This window comes from Malurus melanocephalus, unplaced genomic scaffold (assembly GCF_030028575.1).
Source record: "Malurus melanocephalus ecotype Western Australia unplaced genomic scaffold, MMel_1.1 scaffold_672, whole genome shotgun sequence".
NCBI classification, from domain to species: domain Eukaryota; kingdom Metazoa; phylum Chordata; class Aves; order Passeriformes; family Maluridae; genus Malurus; species Malurus melanocephalus.
Genome location: NW_026623904.1, coordinates 84,697 through 92,968, shown reverse-complemented (window position 1 = coordinate 92,968; position 8,272 = coordinate 84,697).

Below are 8,272 nucleotides of genomic sequence, written 5' to 3'. Positions count from 1 at the left end.
AATGGAAAACTGACTCGTGCTTGGTGAGCTTGGCTCAAGGAAAAACATTCTGGAGAGGGGAAGTCTGAGGTTGGTGCTTGTAGGGTTTTCTCTTGCCTCAAAGCCAAAATTCAGCCCATCCTTCAAACCTCCCCATCCCTTTAAACTGGGAATTCCAAACACAGAGGGTTCATCCCTCCATGAAAGTCTCTGGGGTGCTGAAGCAGTTCTTTGAGTCGTCTTTGCTTTGGACTCGGTGCAGAGAGATGCTGACCATCCTCTGTGGAAGCTTCTGGAAGCCAYTCGTGCATCCTGGTGCTGTSGAAGCTGTGGCAAATCCCTCCAGATTTGCATCCCCTGCTGAAACAGGAGCCTGGATTTGTAGGGGAAGGRTCAGAGATGGCATCAGGGAAGGTTCTGGGGTAGGGTTCTCCCCAGTTGCTGTTGGAGCTGTGGTTTCTTGAGCTGCAAAATCTGAGTGATGTGAAGCCCAGTGCAAACAACCTCTGCAGCTGGGGTAGGGTTTCAGATCTGTAAGAGAAAAAGCATTTTTCCCCCCACTATTCAAGCAGGAAAACTTCACAGAGCAAAGCTGATCCAGTTTCTTGCTGGTGCTGTTTGGTTACCCTACTTAGCCTGCAATTTTATAATCAAGGCTGGGTTTTCTTAGCCTGCACCCGGGCAGATCAAAAATCCTGAAAAGAACTGAAGCCCGAGCAGCAGCAGCCACTTTTACTGCATTCAGATGAAAACAGTGAAAAGGGGGAAAAAGAAAGAAAGCAAAAAACCCGGCAGAAGTTGCAGATGAGATGCCAAAGATAAGGCAGCAATAGAAAATCAGCACAGGAGTCAACACTTCCCAGTGTCTGCAAGAAGAGGCCTTTAATGAAGGCTGAATCAGCACGGACTYGGGAGCTGCTTTTGAAGGAGAAGCTTTTTCTAAACAAAAATATGTAATTGCACTCTGTGAAAAATGCTCCTCGGTGCCAAATGGCCCCAGAGCATTGTGTGGCTGCTCTGTGTCCGTGTGCTCCCCAAGCTCCTGGATTTCAGCAGGGCTCCTTTCACTTCTCAAGCAACAAGTTATAAAAAATTACAGCTCCAATCCCTGTTACTGTTCCTCCTGTGAATGTTTACTGCTTTCCACTAGTTCAGGGTCAGGTGTAGAAAATGACTCAAAAGTCTTTTGTTGTTCTGACAGCTCTGGAGTGATGGAAGRCCCAATCTAGCACGGCCAAACCTTCCCAGAGAGATGGCACCAAAAGGGAAGGGAGAGAATATTCAAAATGCAAACCCAGCATTGATTACTGATGTTTTAGAGTAGGTTTGGATTAGATATTGGTCACCAGAACCTTAGAATATTCAAAATGCAAACCCGGCGTTGATTGCTGATGTTTTAGAGTAGGTTTGGATTAGATATGGATTTGTTTAGGTTTGGATTAGATATTGGTCACAAGAACCTTGGAGCTTGCTTTGGGGTGAGTTCCCTCCTGTGACCCATCCCCGAGAGATTGTTCCCTGGGAGGAAAGGTTGCTCAGAGGAGCTGTGGCTGTTCCTGGATCCCTGAAGTGTTCAAAACCAGGCTGGATGGAGCTTGGAGCACCCTGGGGTGGTGGAAGGTGTCTCTGCCCATGGAATGAAATGAGCTTTAAGGTCTCTTCCAGCCCCAGCCATTCCATGTGTGGGTGATTCTCTCCCTGGATTTGCTCCGTTCTCACTGCTCTCAGCATCTCCCATGTGCAGCAGCCCCAGTCAGAGCCCAATGGGGTCCCAGTTACCCCAGTACCTACAGGAAGGAGGTGAAACCATCCCTGCTGACCCAGAACACTCGAGATGAGCAGCTCCTGTTGGCACCAGCTCTGCTCTGCAGGCAGCACCAGACACAGCTCTGGGCACAGCTCCTTCCTCCAGGGCACCTCTCCAGCACTGGCAGCTCTCCCCAAGTTCCAGCCACGCTTCCCAGCTTGCATTTCCACACAGCCCTTTTTCCTTGGGCTGCTTTAATTGCCTGCAATCAGGGTCTCCGGTGCTGCAAAAGTATGAAGAAATCAAACCCAAAATCAARCAAARAAATCTGCCTTTGTAAGGGCTGGGATTGATTTCTCCGCTGTGACCTTTCAGAAAGGAGCTGTGGCTGTGGGGTTTGTTCATGTGGGGCAYAAATATGGGGTTTTATTGTAGTTTTGAKGASGGGAGCACCTGTAGGAGCTGAGAAMAGCTGAAGGGACAGACAGRGACTTCACTGCCATCAAAATGCCAAACCCCCTCTGRGCTAAGCYACAGCCTAAGCAGATTTGTTTAAGMGCTTGGCAAAAACGCCTGGAGCAGAAGCACAGGGCTCTGGCAGTGCTGAGGGTCACCCCAAACCCTGCAGGATGGGGTCAAGCTCTGCCCAGCAGGGATTCTGAGTGGCACACACTGTTCTGACCACAATTCCTGCAGTTTTGGTGGTGGCACCAGCACGGGGAAGCTGCTGCTCCTGACCCTGAGCAGTGCTAGGGTTTGGGATGTGGAGCTGGAATCCTACAGGCAGGCAAGCTCCTCTCAAAGGTTTGCTTCCCCCAGGGAAAAGATGCTGCTGGTTCATGCAGAGCTCCCTGCCCAGCAGAACTTGGTGCTTAACCGTGTTAATTAAATGCTGTCAGAAACCACAAGATTGACCTTCGYTGCGTGCCCACAGATTTTCCTCTCATTTAACAAGCAGAGGGTTGTCAGAGTCGCCTGTTAAAGAAAGAGAAAGGCACTGCTTTAATACTGTTGGGGTTTGACCTGTTCCTGAGTGTTTTTCTGCTTTTTAACTCCTAAGAGATAAAAACCACAACCCCCTTACAACCTTCCAGGAGAAACCAGGCTGAGACAAGGAGCTCTTGGCTGAAACAAGGCATAAAATCTGATAAAATACTTGAAATTTAAGTTTTTTCGGATATCTATGCAATAAGCCRAGACAACCATTATATCTGCAGGTCMTGGTGTGGTCAGAGCTGTGCATGTGGCATGGAATTGTCCTTTAGGAGAGACCCTCTGTAAAAAAATAAAGGCAAATAACACCAAGCTCTGCTTTCCTTACCTTTCCCAAGGACAGCAGCAATTTGCTCATTGCTGATAAAACTTGGAACATCTCTGTAGAAAACTTGGATTCCTGCCAAGGAATGGGTTTTATAAATGAACCCAAAGAGCAGCTCGTGCATTGCATGGAAGGAAATCCCCCATCCCAAAACAGCCCCCCAAGAGCTGGGAGGAGARCCCAGAGCAGCTGGGGAGGGTGGCACAGATGCTCCATTTGCAGATGATGAGGAATAAATTGCTTTTTGGAGATAAGAAATGAAGAAATGAGACACGGCTGAATTGGCAGGGTTTGGCAGAGAGAAGGACCCCATTTCTGTGGGGTGACAGCAGCAGAATGTGCCCTGGGAATGGTCCATCCTGGGAGCCACCTGAGCTGGGCATCACCTTGTGCTTCCTGCTGGCACCACTCCAGCCCCATCCAGGCTTTCTTTACAGCCAGCCATGCCATTTCTTCCCTTTCCTTTCTCCTTCCCCTCAAAAACATTTGGTACTTCCCCCGCAAGAAATCAGGAGCTTTCTGGCTGATAAGGGGCTGGAGCAGCTTCCTGCAGTGGGAGAGAATTCCTCCTCTGGCTCTTCCTGCGCCGAGCCAGAACAATGCCAGCGCTTCCAGCACTGCTTTACCTCGCAGAATTCTCATTTAGGGTCCATCCTGTGCGAGCATCTCCTGCCAGGGGGGGCTGCTTTTCCAGCAGAATGCTTTTAAAAGGGTTTTTTTTTAAAAAACGCAGGAGCGATTCTGAGGTTTGCTCCAAGCTGATGCAGAGCAAGGCTCTGTTTGGAGCTGTAGGGGMTGAAGAATTTATTTTTTTTCCCTTAAAGGAGAGGCTAAATAGGATTTTTTTTTCATGTCTTCATCATGGAACTGCCTGTGAACGTGCTGAACTCAGAGCACCCAGGTCCTTTTGCAGGASTCAGTGGGACTGAATGTGCTTGGTTGGGGCTGAGCACACACAGAAGAATTTACGAGCTTGGGGGATGTCTTTTATCCTGGTTGCAAAGTGGGATGGACATCATGGATCTGTGTTGATGATTTATGTTATCCTGCTTCTCTTGGTTACTTTTTTTCCCCATTTCTGCTCTCCTTTTCCCCCATTTCTGCTCTCCTTTTTTCCCATTCCTGCTCTCCTTTTTTCCCCATTCCTGCTCTCCCTTTTTTCCCATTTCTGCTCTCCTTTTCCCCCATTTCTGCTCTCCTTTTTCTCTATTTCTGCTCTCCATTATCCCCAATTCTGCTCTCCTTTATCCCATCTCTGCTCTCCTTCTCCCGCCATTCCTGCCCTCCTTTCCCCCTGTTTCTACTCTCCTTTTTCCCCATTCCTGCTCTGCTATTTCCCATTTCTGCTTCTTTTCTGGTGCAGTATCATTTTTGTGAACATGTGTGTRTAAGTGCAACTACAACCCCAAACCTCACATGGGGAGTTCTTTCTGTGGAGTCTTGGACAGAAAATCTCCTGAAGGGAATTTTATATTTTCATCTCCTGCTTTAGAAAGCTGGGTGGAGAGACATGACCCGATGGGCTTTGATCCACGTGGACATATGGAGAAAGAAAAATAAATCTGCCTGCTTGTGGCAGAGATACTTTATTGRGAAGACAAGACTTGCTGTCACAAGTGCTGTGCTGTCACAGATTTCTTCAGTCTGGTTTCCAAATTGAGATTAAATTGCCTGATAAAAACCGGGGAAAAGCTTTTGTTCTGTATAGATGGCTTGTGGTTTTTTATCTGTCAGACAAGCAGGAATGTGTTCTCCAGCTTGAAGGAGATTGAGGAGAGAGCTCAGCAATCTTCATCTTCCTCCTGAGGAAGTGTCTGCTCTGGGAGAGGGACTGGGAGTGCTGGAGTTGGGCTAGGGCAAGGTTAGGGTGGAAATAAGGAAAGGTTTTTCTGTCCCCAGGGAGTGCTGGGCATTGAAACAGCTCCCCAGGGATCCAGGAGCGTTTGGACAGCGCTGCCAGGGATGCCCAGGGTGGGATTGTTGTGGGGTCTGGAGCTGGATCCGTGATCCTGGTGGATCCTTCCATCTCAGGAGGTGTCTGGAAGGTCGTGCTCTCTGACCTCTGGCTGGAACGGGTTTGAACTTGAAAGATCTTCCCTGGTGGCAGCTGCACAGCCTGGAGCTGCTGGAGCATCGCTGCCTGTGCCAGCCTGCCCTGCCATGGGGTTGGCAGCATCCACACCTTCTGCCCATGGTCAGACAGCTTCTGTTGCTGCCCCTCCATGCCCGTGGTGTCCTGGAGCAGCCCCTGGTACTGCTGACAGGGCACTGAATTTACTCCAAATTAATTTATTGCTAGGGACTAGGGCAGTGCCCACTGCTGCAGCCCAGCGTGGGTTTGGGTTTCCTGCAATTCCTGTGCTTTCCCCTGATTCCTGTGTGTTTTTAAAGCAGGACCCCACACTTTCCTGGAGGCATTGCCAGCAGAGGGAGCAGGAGTTAATTCCTCCCTTCTGCTCTGKCCAGGGCTGTGAAATATCATCTTTAATAATTTAGATATAAAAATAAGTGATAAGCTCTTAAATCATTGGAGAATATCAAGAGAGTTCTGTGATAGCACAAAAGCAGGCTGATCAAAGCCTTGGCTGTGTTGAAAGTCAATCACAATATTTGGCTGAAATTCCAGAAATTCACAAATTCCCAGTGACAAAATGCACATCATGGATCTGTGTTGATGGTTTATGTTATCCTGCTTCTCTTGGTTACTTTCCCCCCCCATTTCTGTTCTCCTTTTCCCCCATTTCTGTTCTCCTTTTCCCCCATTTCTGCTCTCCTTTTTTCCCCATTTCTGTTCTCCTTTTGCCCCATTTCTGCTCTCATTTTCCCCCATTTCTGCTCTCTTTTTCCCCCTGTTTCTGCTCTCCTTTTTTCCCCATTTTTGCTCTCTTTTTTTCCTTATTCCCGCCCTCCTTTTTCCCATTTCCACTCTCATTTTTTCCCATACCAGTGCTGGTGTTGTGGTGTTCCAATAATTCAGAAAAACTCTGGGCTCCTGAGCTGCACATGGCAGAGCAGCTGTGATCCAGAAAGTCATGGTGCTCCATGAAGAAATGGCCTCCTCTATTTCCMTGGGTATTCCCATTTGCCTCTGAAGGTTATTGATATTTTATAACTCCCAGAATGACCARACCACGGGGCAGTTTTCTCTCTGTGCAGCATCATTTTATCCCAAAGTGTCTTTATCCTGAGCATGAAATGCCAACTCCCAGACTGTACCTGCWGAGCACCAGCAGGAGGTGGCTGTCAGCAGTGCAGGTGAAATTTTCCAAATTTGCAAAAATGCTCAACAGTTCCAACCTGTGCTTGGTAGAACAAAACTCCTGTGGCTGCCTGGAGCCCCTGGGAACAGAAATAAAACTGTACCTCAGACATTACTGCCCTGATGGGGTTTTATTCCAGCCTGCTGCAAGGATGGTGGCACCAGGATGAATATTTGGGAAGCTCTTGGTCTTTCTGTGCTGCTTTTCCCCTCCTGTGCCCACCAGGCAGGTGCTCTTTGGCACGGGGTAAACACACAGGGAGCGGCCTCGTCCTCCAAATCCTCYTGCACAAAAGCCCTTTTGTTCCCAGGGTGAATTCCAAGAGCTTTTCTCCAGTTTTGGTTCCAGCAAACTCCCACCGCAYGCAGGCAGCGAGGGCTGGAGACAAAGCGGCAGCGAAATGCGAAGTCCCTCGTTAAAAACACCCCAAAATGCTAATTCCCTTGTTAAAAACGCCCCAAAATGTGAAGTCCCTCATTGGAAACGCCCCAAAATGCAAAGTCCCTTGTTAAAAATGCCCCAAAATGCGAATTCCCTTGTTGAAAACGCCCCAAAATGTGAAGTCCCTCATTACAAACGCCCCGAAATGCAAAGTCCCTTGTTAAAAAAGCCTCAAAATGTGAAGTCCCTCGTGTAAAATGCCCTGAAATGCAAATTCCCTCATTGAAAATGCCCTGAGGTGTGAATTTGCCTTGTTAAAAACGCCCCAAAATGCAAAGTCCTTAGTTGACAGCACCCCAAAATGCGAAGTCCCTCGTTAAAAATGCCCCGAAATACAAAGTCCCTCATTAAAAATGCCCTGAAATGTGAAGTTCCTTGTTAAAAATGTCCCGGTGAGGGTTGGAGGCTCTTGGCTCATGCCTGCCCTGGGCTGCAGCTCCTGTGGGGTTCCTGATTTGGGATCAGCAGCCAAGGAAATGGGCTGTGGGATGAGGAGACAACAAAGATGGGGGTTTATGGTGTGCTAGTGAAATGTCCAAAGYGGTGTGGGAGCTCATGAATCAGCTTAGTGAGGTGATGGTGACTTGCACAGGACACAAAGGATGGCCCTGAACTCCCATCCCTGCAGCATCCTCTCCATCAACCAGCCTTCATCTCTAGCTGGGGTCCCACAAAATCTGCTGGGTGATTGCTCCAGTGTGGTGGGGGTTTTGGGCTTTCAGGGGGTACAGAATCACCCCAAAGCTGTGCCCAAAGCTCCCTGTCCCCTCTCCAGCATCCCTGCAGCCCAGATTCAGGGCACAGGATCTCAGCTCTGATCTCTCTCACAGCCTATTAGGCTTTGGGCTCAGTCTGAGCTCCTCCGAGATGTGGAAATGCACTCTGAGCACGGTGACAGGCAGCCTCTGGTACCCAAAATGTGCAGATAAATCAGAAGAAATGGCATCTCTCTGCTTTAGGTGTTGACACGAGTAACCCAGCAGCCTGCACCCCTTTTGAGGGGCACATTAAGAGGAAAATGGGCAAACTGAGAGAGATTAGCCCGAATCAGGAAATTACCTTCARAATGGAATTACTGACATACAGAGCTCGCTGAAAGGCGGGCAAATAACTTTCAATATTTGTGGAGTTTGGTGCCATTTCTCTCTGTGGCCGCACTGTGGGAGGCAGGGATTAAATCCGCTGGAGCCCGTGTTACAGAGCTCTCTGCTCTGCCTGCTTCCAGCATTTCCTTCTGGAAAGCTGTTCAGAGTTTTTCCTCCTGGAGGTCGGGCTGAACCAGCACCAAGCCCTGACCTTRTGATTTTCCCTCTCAGCAGAGCAGGAGATCTTTGTCTCCTCAATGTTTGTGCCTCGGCAGGGCTGGCGTGCGTCAGCCGCCGCCACTCGGGGCCCTGGGACACAAATAACCCTGGCATTGCCCAAGCTGCCCGGGTTCAGCGGGTGCACCKCGCCCTGCTCCCTGCACGGCTCCCTTTGCAGCCTCTCCTGCCCGGGGTTATTGCAGCTGGCAGGGCTGAGTCACGG